Source organism: Cetorhinus maximus, unplaced genomic scaffold, assembly GCF_964194155.1.
Source record: "Cetorhinus maximus unplaced genomic scaffold, sCetMax3.hap1.1 HAP1_SCAFFOLD_3190, whole genome shotgun sequence".
Taxonomy (NCBI): Eukaryota; Metazoa; Chordata; class Chondrichthyes; order Lamniformes; family Cetorhinidae; genus Cetorhinus; species Cetorhinus maximus.
The window spans coordinates 16,767-29,535 of record NW_027599112.1 but is presented as its reverse complement, the minus strand read 5'-3'; the positions used below and the strand labels follow the sequence as shown (position 1 = coordinate 29,535).

Sequence of the window (12,769 nt, the reverse complement as noted above, 5' to 3'; positions counted from 1 at the left end):
ATCGAGGGATCGGGGAGGGGTGGGCGGGTGGGATCGAGGGATCGGGGAGAAGGTGGGCGGGTGGGATTCGGGGAGAAGGTGGGATCGAGGGATCGGGGAGAAGGTGGGCGGGTGGGATCGAGGGATCGGGGAGAAGGTGGGATCGAGGGATCGGGGAGAAGGTGGGCGGGTGGGATCGAGGGATCGGGGAGAAGGTGGGCGGGTGGGATCGAGGGATCGGGGAGAAGGTGGGCAGGTGGGATTCGGGGAGGAGGCGGGATCGGGGTGATCGAGCGACAGAGGAGAATGGTGATCCTGTTTTTTGTCTCCTCACCCCTCAGACCTTCAGCCCAGTCTCCAAGTTGGACGAAGGGGATTACGTGTGTCAGGCCAGTAATGGAGTCGGGCCTCCCAAGAGCAGCGCAACCGCTGTCCACATGGAAGTGTGTAAGTGCTGGGGATTGGGGCCTGGGCCTTCACACGGCCATCGACAGGGCCTCGGGCCAGGCCTGTCCCAGACAGTCTCATCTCACGCCCGGCCTGTCCCAGACACAGTCTCATCTCCTCACACCAGACCTGTCCCAGACACAGTCTCATCGCCTCACGCCAGACCTGTCCCAGACAGTCTCATCGCCTCACGTTAGGCCCGTCCCAGACACAGTCTCATCTCCTCACACCCGGCCTGTCCCAGACACAGTCTCATCTCCTCACGCCCGGCCTGTCCCAGACACAGTCTCATCGCCTCACGCCGGACCTGTCCCAGACAGTCTCATCGCCTCACGCCGGACCTGTCCCAGACAGTCTCATCGCCTCACGCCAGACCTGTCCCAGACACAGTCTCATCGCCTCTCGCTCACCCCGACCCTTATCGACAGGGCCTCACGCCCGGCCTGTCCCAGACACAGTCTCATCTCCTCACGCCCGGCCCGTCCCAGACACAGTCTCATCTCCTCACGCCCGGCCTGTCCCAGACACAGTCTCATCTCCTCAGGCCCGGCCTGTCCCAGACACAGTCTCATCGCCTCACGTTAGGCCCGTCCCAGACACAGTCTCATCTCCTCACGCCCGGCCTGTCCCAGACACAGTCTCATCTCCTCACGCCCGGCCTGTCCCAGACACAGTCTCATCGCCTCACGTTAGGCCCGTCCCAGACGCAGTCTCATCGCCTCACGTTAGGCCCGTCCCAGACACAGTCTCATCTCCTCACGCCCGGCCCGTCCCAGACACAGTCTCATCGCCTCTCGCTCACCCCGACCCTTATCGACAGGGCCTCACGCCCGGCCTGTCCCAGACACAGTCTCATCTCCTCACGCCCGGCCTGTCCCAGACACAGTCTCATCGCCTCACGCCAGACCTGTCCCAGACAGTCTCATCGCCTCACGCCAGACCTGTCCCAGACACAGTCTCATCGCCTCTCGCTCACCCCAACCCTTATCGACAGGGCCTCACGCCCGGCCTGTCCCAGACACAGTCTCATCTCCTCACGCCCGGCCTGTCCCAGACGCAGTCTCATCGCCTCACGTTAGGCCCGTCCCAGACTCAGTCTCATCTCCTCTCGCTCACCCCAACCCTTATCGACAGGGCCTCACGCCCGGCCTGTCCCAGACACAGTCTCATCTCCTCTCGCCAGGCCTAACCCAGACAGTCTCATCGCCTCACGCCAGACCTGTCCCAGACAGTCTCATCTCCTCACGCCCGGCCTGTCCCAGACACAGTCTCATCTCCTCAGGCCCGGCCTGTCCCAGACACAGTCTCATCGCCTCACGTTAGGCCCGTCCCAGACTCAGTCTCATCTCCTCTCGCTCACCCCAACCCTTATCGACAGGGCCTCACGCCCGGCCTGTCCCAGACACAGTCTCATCTCCTCTCGCCAGGCCTAACCCAGACAGTCTCATCTCCTCACGCCCGGCCCGTCCCAGACACAGTCTCATCTCCTCTCGCCAGGCCTAACCCAGACAGTCTCATCTCCTCACGCCCGGCCCGTCCCAGACACAGTCTCATCGCCTCTCACTCACCCCAACCCTTATCGACTGGGCCTCAGGCCAGGCCTGTCCCAGACACAGTCTCATCGCCTCTCGCTCACCCCGACCCTTATCGACAGGGCCTCACCCCAGGCCCGTCCCAGACACAGTCTCATCTCCTCTCGCCAGGCCTAACCCAGACAGTCTCATCTCCTCACGCCCGGCCCGTCCCAGACACAGTCTCATCGCCTCTCGCTCACCCCGACCCTTATCGACAGGGCCTCACCCCAGGCCTGTCCCAGACACAGTGTCATCGCCTCACGCTCACCCCAACCCTTATCGACTGGGCCTCACACCAGGCCTGTCCCAGATACAGTGTCATCGCCTCACGTTAGGCCTGTCCCAGACACAGTCTCATCGCCTCCCGCTCACCCTGACCTCAGATTAAAGCTGCTTCTCTCTCTCTCTCTCTCCAGATGACACCAATGTTGGTGGAATTGTTGCCGGAGTTATTATTGCCCTGCTTATCGTGGCCTTCATCGGGATTGGATTGTGGTTTGCCCATCGGAAGGGATACATTGGAAGTAAGTGGACCTTCAATACCCTCGTTGCCAAGTTCTCACTGTGGCGAGGGAGGATGTGGGCGTCACGGGTGAGACCTGGCGCTGAGTCCCTGTCCCTCCACAGTGGGTAGGGTGCCCTTCAAGCAGGTATCGAGCTTCTCGAGTGTTGTGGGAGCTGCAACTCATCCAGGCAAGTGGGGAGTATCCCATCACACTCCTGACTTGTGCCTTGTAGATGGTGGACAGGCTTTGGGGGGTCAGGAGGTGAGTTACTCTCCGCAGGATTCCCAGCCTCTGACCTGCTCTTGTAGCCACAATATTTATCTGGCTGGGTCCAGTTCAGTTTCTGGTCAATGGTAACCCCCAGGATGTTGACAGTGGGGGATTCAGTGATGGTAATGCCATTGAACAACAAGGGGCGATGGTTAGATTCTCTCTTGTTGGAGATGGTCATTGCCTGACACTTGTGTGGCACGAATGTTACACACAGGTGGTGGATTGTGGGGTAAGAGGGGAAGATTTCCCTGGTGGAAGGAGAATGGAAATGTCGGATTTTTTTAATGTGATCCCCCAGCAGCCTTGGGGGGGAGGAATCTGCCCCATCTTGTCCCTGAATCACAATCAACATTCAGTCACGAGCAGCGGGGAAGGTGAAGAGTATCTTCACCTTTGTTACAAAGGGATTGGAGCCTGAGTAAGAGAGTCTTTCTCCAACACCTCATGCTCGTGGGTCATGCGTGTTTCCTGGGATCTGCCTGTGCCTCTAGGGCTCAGCACTACATAGTGCAGGTTACAATTTTGGAGTCTATATGGAAACATGTCTAATCCTGTTCTCTCTCTCTCTCTCTCTCTCTCTCTCTCTCTCTCCTCCCAGAGCAAAAAACCAGGTAAGCCGACTCTATAATCTTTATTCAGATGAGCGGTGGTGACACAGGAAAACCCGGACTGCACCCAGTCTGAACATGGTGCAAACATCTCAACAGCCTTCCCTCCCTATCTCTGTAACCTCCTCCAGCCCCTACACCCCTCCCTATCTCTGTAACCTCCTCCAGCCCCTACAACCCTCCCTATCTCTGTAACCTCCTCCAGCCCCTACAACCCTCCCTATCTCTGTAACCTCCTCCAGCCCCTACACCCCTCCCTATCTCTGTAACCTCCTCCAGCCCCCAAAACCCTCCCTATCTCTGTAACCTCCTCCAGCCCCTACACCCCTCCCTATCTCTGTAACCTCCTCCAGCCCCTACACCCCTCCCAATCTCTGTAACCTCCTCCAGCCCTACAACCCTCCCTATCTCTGTAACCTCCTCCATCCCCCAAAACCCTCCCTATCTCTGTAACCTCCTCCAGCCCCCAAAACCCTCCCAATCTCTGTAACCTCCTCCAGCCCCTACAACCCTCCCTATCTCTGTAACCTCCTCCATCCCCGACAACCCTCACTATCTCTCTAACCTCCTCCATCCCCGACAACCCTCACTATCTCTCTAACCTCCTCCAGCCCCTACACCCCTCCCTATCTCTGTAACCTCCTCCAGCCCCTACACCCCTCCCTATCTCTGTAACCTCCTCCAGCCCCCAAAACCCTCCCTATCTCTGTAACCTCCTCCAGCCCCCAAAACCCTCCCTATCTCTGTAACCTCCTCCAGCCCCTACAACCCTCCCTATCTCTGTAACCTCCTCCAGCCCTACACCCCTCCCTATCTCTGTAAGCTCCTAAAGCCCCGACAGCCCTCCCTATCTCTGTAACCTCCTCCAGCCCCTACAACCCTCCCTATCCCTGTAACCTCCTCCGGTCCCTACACCCCTTTCTATCTCTGTAACCTCCTCCAGCCACTACAACCCTCCCTATCTCTGTAACCTCCTCCAGACCCGACAACCCTCCCTATCTCTGCAACCTCCTTCAGTCCCTACACCCCTCCCTATCTCTGTAACCTCCTCCAACCCCTACAACCCTCCCTATCTCTGTAACCTCCTCCAACCCCTACACCCCTCCCTATCTCTGTAAACTGCTCCAGCCCCGACAACCCTCCCTATCTCTGTAACCTCCTCCAGCCCCTACACCCCTCCCTATCTCTGTAAACTGCTCCATCCCCGACAACCCTCACTATCTCTCTAACCTCCTCCAGCCCCTACACCCCTCCCTATCTCTGTAACCTCCTCCAGCCCCTACACCCCTCCCTATCTCTGTAACCTCCTCCAGCCCCCAAAACCCTCCCTATCTCTGTAACCTCCTCCAGCCCCTACAACCCTCCCTATCTCTGTAACCTCCTCCAGCCCCTACACCCCTCCCTATCTCTGTAAGCTCCTAAAGCCCCGACAGCCCTCCCTATCTCTGTAACCTCCTCCAGCCCCTACAACCCTCCCTATCCCTGTAACCTCCTCCGGTCCCTACACCCCTTTCTATCTCTGTAACCTCCTCCAGCCACTACAACCCTCCCTATCTCTGTAACCTCCTCCAGACCCGACAACCCTCCCTATCTCTGCAACCTCCTTCAGTCCCTACACCCCTCCCTATCTCTGTAACCTCCTCTAGCCCCTACAACCCTCCCTATCTCTGCAACCTCCTTCAGTCCCTACACCCCTCCCTATCTCTGTAACCTCCTCCAACCCCTACACCCCTCCCTATCTCTGTAAACTGCTCCAGCCCCGACAACCCTCCCTATCTCTGTAACCTCCTCCAGCCCCTGCACCCCGCCCTATCTCTGTAACCTCCTCCAGGCTCTACCACCCTCCCTATCTCTGTAACCTCCTCCAGCCCCGACAACCATCCCAATCTCTGTAAACGCCTCCAGCCTCTACAGCCCTCCCTATCTCTGTAACCTCCTCCAGCCCCTACATCCCTCCCTATCTCAGTAACCTCCTCCAGCCCCTACATCCCTCCCTCTCTCTCTAACCTCCTCCAGCCCCGACAACCCTCCCTATCTCTGTAACCTCCTCCAGCCTCTACAACCCTCCCTATCCCTGTAACCTCCTCCAGCCCCTACACCCCTCCCTATCTCTGTAACCACCTCCAGCCCCTACAGCCCTCCCAATCTCTGTAACCTCCTCCAGCTCCTACAACCCTCCCTATCTCTGTAACCTCCTCCATCCCCAACAACCCTCACTATCTCTCTAACCTCCTCCAGCCCCTACACCCCTCCCTATCTCTGTAACCTCCTCCAGCCCCCAAAACCCTCCCTATCTCTGTAACCTCCTCCAGCCCCTACAACCCTCCCTATCTCTGTAACCTCCTCCACCCCCTACACCCCTCCCTATCTCTGTAACCTCCTCCAGCCCCTACAACCCTCCCTATCTCTGTAACCTCCTCCAGCCCCCTACAACCTTCCCTATCTCTGTAACCTCCTCCAGACCCGACAACCCTCCCTATCTCTGTAACCTCCTCCAGCCCCTACACCCCTCCCTATCTCTTTAACCTCCTCCAGCCCCTACAATCCTCCCTATCTCTGTAACCTCCTCCAGCCCCGACAACCCTCCCTATCTCTGTAACCTCCTCCAGTCCCTACAACCCTCCCTATCTCTGTAACCTCCTCCAGTCCCTACAACCCTCCCTATCTCTGTAACCTCCTCCAACCCCTACAACCCTCCCTATCTCTGTAACCGCCTCCAACCCCTACACCCCTCCCTATCTCTGTAACCTGCTCCAGCCCCGACAACCCTCCCTATCTCTGTAACCTCCTCCAGCCCCTACACCCCGCCCTATCTCTGTAACCTCCTCCAGGCTCTACCACCCTCCCTATCTCTGTAACCTCCTCCAGCCCCTACATCCCTCCCTATCTCAGTAACCTCCTCCAGCCCCTACATCCCTCCCTATCTCTCTAACCTCCTCCAGCCCCGACAACCCTCCCTATCTCTGTAACCTCCTCCAGCCTCTACAACCCTCCCTATCTCTGTAACCTCCTCTGACCCTACAACCCTCCATATCTCTATAAGCTCCTAAAGCCCCGACAACCCTCCCTATCTCTGTGACCTCCTCCAGCCCCTACAACCCTCCCTATCCCTGTAACCTCCTCCGGTCCCTACACCCCTTTCTATCTCTGTAACCTCCTCCAGCCACTACAACCCTCCCTATCTCTGTAACCTCCTCCAGACCCGACAACCCTCCCTATCTCTGCAACCTCCTTCAGTCCCTACACCCCTCCCTATCTCTGTAACCTCCTCTAGCCCCTACAACCCTCCCTATCTCTGCAACCTCCTTCAGTCCCTACACCCCTCCATATCTCTGTAACCTCCTCTAGCCCCTACAACCCTCCCTATCTCTGTAACCTCCTCCAGCCCCTACACCCCTCCCTATCTCTGTAACCTCCTCCAGCCCCCAAAACCCTCCCTATCTCTGTAACCTCCTCCAGCCCCTACACCCCTCCCTATCTCTGTAACCTCCTCCAGCCCCTACACCCCTCCCAATCTCTGTAACCTCCTCCAGCCCTACAACCCTCCCTATCTCTGTAACCTCCTCCATCCCCCAAAACCCTCCCTATCTCTGTAACCTCCTCCAGCCCCCAAAACCCTCCCAATCTCTGTAACCTCCTCCAGCCCCTACAACCCTCCCTATCTCTGTAACCTCCTCCATCCCCGACAACCCTCACTATCTCTCTAACCTCCTCCATCCCCGACAACCCTCACTATCTCTCTAACCTCCTCCAGCCCCTACACCCCTCCCTATCTCTGTAACCTCCTCCAGCCCCTACACCCCTCCCTATCTCTGTAACCTCCTCCAGCCCCCAAAACCCTCCCTATCTCTGTAACCTCCTCCAGCCCCCAAAACCCTCCCTATCTCTGTAACCTCCTCCAGCCCCTACAACCCTCCCTATCTCTGTAACCTCCTCCAGCCCTACACCCCTCCCTATCTCTGTAAGCTCCTAAAGCCCCGACAGCCCTCCCTATCTCTGTAACCTCCTCCAGCCCCTACAACCCTCCCTATCCCTGTAACCTCCTCCGGTCCCTACACCCCTTTCTATCTCTGTAACCTCCTCCAGCCACTACAACCCTCCCTATCTCTGTAACCTCCTCCAGACCCGACAACCCTCCCTATCTCTGCAACCTCCTTCAGTCCCTACACCCCTCCCTATCTCTGTAACCTCCTCCAACCCCTACAACCCTCCCTATCTCTGTAACCTCCTCCAACCCCTACACCCCTCCCTATCTCTGTAAACTGCTCCAGCCCCGACAACCCTCCCTATCTCTGTAACCTCCTCCAGCCCCTACACCCCTCCCTATCTCTGTAAACTGCTCCATCCCCGACAACCCTCACTATCTCTCTAACCTCCTCCAGCCCCTACACCCCTCCCTATCTCTGTAACCTCCTCCAGCCCCTACACCCCTCCCTATCTCTGTAACCTCCTCCAGCCCCCAAAACCCTCCCTATCTCTGTAACCTCCTCCAGCCCCTACAACCCTCCCTATCTCTGTAACCTCCTCCAGCCCCTACACCCCTCCCTATCTCTGTAAGCTCCTAAAGCCCCGACAGCCCTCCCTATCTCTGTAACCTCCTCCAGCCCCTACAACCCTCCCTATCCCTGTAACCTCCTCCGGTCCCTACACCCCTTTCTATCTCTGTAACCTCCTCCAGCCACTACAACCCTCCCTATCTCTGTAACCTCCTCCAGACCCGACAACCCTCCCTATCTCTGCAACCTCCTTCAGTCCCTACACCCCTCCCTATCTCTGTAACCTCCTCTAGCCCCTACAACCCTCCCTATCTCTGCAACCTCCTTCAGTCCCTACACCCCTCCCTATCTCTGTAACCTCCTCCAACCCCTACACCCCTCCCTATCTCTGTAAACTGCTCCAGCCCCGACAACCCTCCCTATCTCTGTAACCTCCTCCAGCCCCTGCACCCCGCCCTATCTCTGTAACCTCCTCCAGGCTCTACCACCCTCCCTATCTCTGTAACCTCCTCCAGCCCCGACAACCATCCCAATCTCTGTAAACGCCTCCAGCCTCTACAGCCCTCCCTATCTCTGTAACCTCCTCCAGCCCCTACATCCCTCCCTATCTCAGTAACCTCCTCCAGCCCCTACATCCCTCCCTCTCTCTCTAACCTCCTCCAGCCCCGACAACCCTCCCTATCTCTGTAACCTCCTCCAGCCTCTACAACCCTCCCTATCCCTGTAACCTCCTCCAGCCCCTACACCCCTCCCTATCTCTGTAACCACCTCCAGCCCCTACAGCCCTCCCAATCTCTGTAACCTCCTCCAGCTCCTACAACCCTCCCTATCTCTGTAACCTCCTCCATCCCCAACAACCCTCACTATCTCTCTAACCTCCTCCAGCCCCTACACCCCTCCCTATCTCTGTAACCTCCTCCAGCCCCCAAAACCCTCCCTATCTCTGTAACCTCCTCCAGCCCCTACAACCCTCCCTATCTCTGTAACCTCCTCCACCCCCTACACCCCTCCCTATCTCTGTAACCTCCTCCAGCCCCTACAACCCTCCCTATCTCTGTAACCTCCTCCAGCCCCCTACAACCTTCCCTATCTCTGTAACCTCCTCCAGACCCGACAACCCTCCCTATCTCTGTAACCTCCTCCAGCCCCTACACCCCTCCCTATCTCTTTAACCTCCTCCAGCCCCTACAATCCTCCCTATCTCTGTAACCTCCTCCAGCCCCGACAACCCTCCCTATCTCTGTAACCTCCTCCAGTCCCTACAACCCTCCCTATCTCTGTAACCTCCTCCAGTCCCTACAACCCTCCCTATCTCTGTAACCTCCTCCAACCCCTACAACCCTCCCTATCTCTGTAACCGCCTCCAACCCCTACACCCCTCCCTATCTCTGTAACCTGCTCCAGCCCCGACAACCCTCCCTATCTCTGTAACCTCCTCCAGCCCCTACACCCCGCCCTATCTCTGTAACCTCCTCCAGGCTCTACCACCCTCCCTATCTCTGTAACCTCCTCCAGCCCCTACATCCCTCCCTATCTCAGTAACCTCCTCCAGCCCCTACATCCCTCCCTATCTCTCTAACCTCCTCCAGCCCCGACAACCCTCCCTATCTCTGTAACCTCCTCCAGCCTCTACAACCCTCCCTATCTCTGTAACCTCCTCTGACCCTACAACCCTCCATATCTCTATAAGCTCCTAAAGCCCCGACAACCCTCCCTATCTCTGTGACCTCCTCCAGCCCCTACAACCCTCCCTATCCCTGTAACCTCCTCCGGTCCCTACACCCCTTTCTATCTCTGTAACCTCCTCCAGCCACTACAACCCTCCCTATCTCTGTAACCTCCTCCAGACCCGACAACCCTCCCTATCTCTGCAACCTCCTTCAGTCCCTACACCCCTCCCTATCTCTGTAACCTCCTCTAGCCCCTACAACCCTCCCTATCTCTGCAACCTCCTTCAGTCCCTACACCCCTCCATATCTCTGTAACCTCCTCTAGCCCCTACAACCCTCCCTATCTCTGTAAATTCCTCCAGCCCCGACAGCCATCCCTATCTCTGCAACCTCCTCCAGCCCCTACAACCCTCCCTATCTCTGTAACCTCCTCCAGCCCCACAACCCTCCCTATCTCTGTAAACTCCTCCAGCCCCTACAACTCTCCCTATCTCTGTAACCTCCTCAAGCCCCTACAACCCTCCCTATCACTGTAACCTCCTCCAGCCCCTACAACCCTCCCTATCTCTGTAACCTCCTCAAGCCCCTACAACCCTCCCTATCTCTGTAACCTCCTCCAGCCCCTACAACCCTCCCTATCTCTGTAATCTCCTCCAGTCCCTACATGCCTCCCTATCTCTGTCACCTCCTCCAGCCCCTACAACCCTCCCTATCTCTGTAACCTCCTCCAGCCCCTACAACCCTCCCTATCACTGTAACCTCCTCCAGCAGATTCTCTGAAGCACCTTTAAAGGTCTGTGCACCTCGAGGGTGGGATAGAATTGCCGGGTGTTGGCTGCGCCGCGTGCTAAAGTGCAGAAGATGGCCATTCAGCCCTTCGAACCTATGCAGCTCCTAGGAGCCCCCTGCTTGGGCCTCTCTCTCTCCCTGCAAATATGTCTGTTGGAAACATTGGAGTGAAAGTCTCTCCGGCAGCAGACAGCGAACTCACTCTCTCCGCTGTGGGCACACTCTCGTTCTGAGGGGCGCTCCCTCCCTCCCTCCCTCTCTCCCCTACTGGCCCCCTCCCTCCCTCCCTCTCTGCTGTACCCCTCTTCACCCCCCTCCATTAATGCTTCTCCCTGTCTCGTTGCAGTGATAAGCCCAAAGTGATCTACAGCCAGGCCACGGACGATGATCAGTACGATGTAAGTCAGGGCCGAGCGGCCGGGGGCCGGTGTCCAGGGGGGAATGGGTGGGAGCTGGGGGCTCACCCATGGTGGCGGGGTTGGGGGGGGTGGGTGGCCGGAGCTCATGTGCGGTGGGTGGTGTGGGGCCCATGCCGGGGGAGTGGGGGTTGGGGAGGGTGAAGGGCCCACGCGGGGTTGTGGGGGGGGTGAAGGGCCCACGCGGGGTTGTGCGGTGGGTGGTGTGGGGCCCACGCGGGTGGATTGGGGTTTGCGGGGTGGTGTGGGGGTGGGGTCCATGCGGGGGGAGTGGGGGGGTGTTCCGGGTGAAAGTCGGAGTACGGTGAAGTGTGGGGTAGTGACTCTCTCTCTCTCTCTCTCTCTCTCTCTCTCTCTTCCCCCCTCAGGGCGACTTCAAGCAGAAATCTTCGTTTGTTGTCTAACGCCCGGGAACACAGCTCGAGCCGCACCCCTGACTCATGGATGGACCAGCCCCGCACCCGCCCACCCTTTACCCCTTCCTCTCCTCTTTCCCCCCCCACCTCCCCCCAGGTTCCCCTTCCCTCAGCCCTGACGAGGGGGCTGTACCCCCGGCTGCCTGCCCCATGTGAATATGGTGTTGAACGCGGCTGGAGAATGATGGGACTCGTCACCCTCACATTTGTACTTTTTTTAAGTGGACTCTCTGCAGACTGTATAAACTGTTTTTAACTGTACAGAATGGATCATTGTCTTAACGCAGTAACATTGTAGAGGGAGCTTTACTCTGTATCTAACCCCGTGCTGTACCTGTCCTGGGAGTGTTTGATGGGGACAGTGTAGAGGGAGATTTACTGTGTATCTAACCCCGTGCTGTACCTGTCCTGGGAGTGTTTGATGGGGACAGTGTAGAGGGAGATTTACTCTGTATCTAACCCCGTGCTGTACCTGTCCTGGGAGTGTTTGATGGGGACAGTGTAGAGGGAGCTTTACTCTGTATCTAACCCCGTGCTGTACCTGTCCTGGGAGTGTTTGATGTGGACAGTGTAGAGGGAGATTTACTCTGTATCTAACCCCGTGCTGTACCTGTCCTGGGAGTGTTTGATGGGGACAGTGTAGAGGGAGATTTACTCTGTATCTAACCCCGTGCTGTACCTGCCCTGGGAGTGTTTAATGGGGACAGTGTAGAGGGAGATTTACTCTGTATCTAACCCTGTGGTGTACCTGTCCTGGGAGTGTTTGATGGGGACGGTGTAGAGGGAGATTTACTCTGTATCTAACCCTGTGGTGTACCTGCCCTGGGAGTGTTTAATGGGGACAGTGTAGAGGGAGATTTACTCTGTATCTAACCCCGTGCTGTACCTGCCCTGGGAGTGTTTAATGGGGACAGTGTTGAGGGAGATTTACTCTGTATCTAACCCTGTGCTGTACCTGTCCTGGGAGTGTTTGATGGGAACAGTGTAGAGTGTTTGATGGGGACAGGGCAAAGGGAGCTTTATTTGGTGTCTAACCTGGTGCGGCTACAGTATGCAAGGTATGAGTGTGGTGTGTAGCTCCATTTATTTGCCCTGTTGGTATTTATTCTGACTCTGGTGTGTCCCTCTCGGTTTCTATGTGGGGAGTTTATGAATTTTATACGGTATATTTTAAACCTGTCTTTCTGCTGATGAAGTTAATGAAGAGATTTTCTGGTATGTATTGGTGTGCCCTGCGTTTTGTACTCTGATTTCCTGAAGAGATTTCAACAATACTTTCCCATTCATCTCTCTCTCTCTCTCTCTCTCTCTCTCTCTCTCTCCCTCTCTGGCCTCCCCTTCCAATTCTGCATGACCGTCGTGCAGCCTGGACCCCGGTCTCACTGGCCACTCCCACGGTTGCCAACTGCTGCCATAGACTCTCAGACATTTACAGCACAGGAAGAGGGGGAGGCCATTCAGCCCATTGTGTCCGTGTTGGTCAGCAAAGACCTGACTGCACCCATCCCATTTCCCACCGCTTGGCTTTCCCCCCGGAGGCTATGGCAACACAAGCGAAAATCTAAACACGGCTTCAATGTCATGAGGGTTTCTGT

General features: G+C 57.1%; 1 long non-coding RNA gene across 1 annotated transcript; it reads left to right on the top strand.

The window, feature by feature from the left end:
- The first annotated feature begins 319 nt into the window (after positions 1–319).
- LOC144677861 (uncharacterized) lies at positions 320–12,396 on the top strand. Its single transcript, XR_013575840.1, has 4 exons — positions 320–426; positions 2,417–2,528; positions 10,689–10,740; positions 11,127–12,396. It is a non-coding gene; the product is annotated as an uncharacterized LOC144677861 (long non-coding RNA).
- The last annotated feature ends 373 nt before the right edge of the window (positions 12,397–12,769 follow it).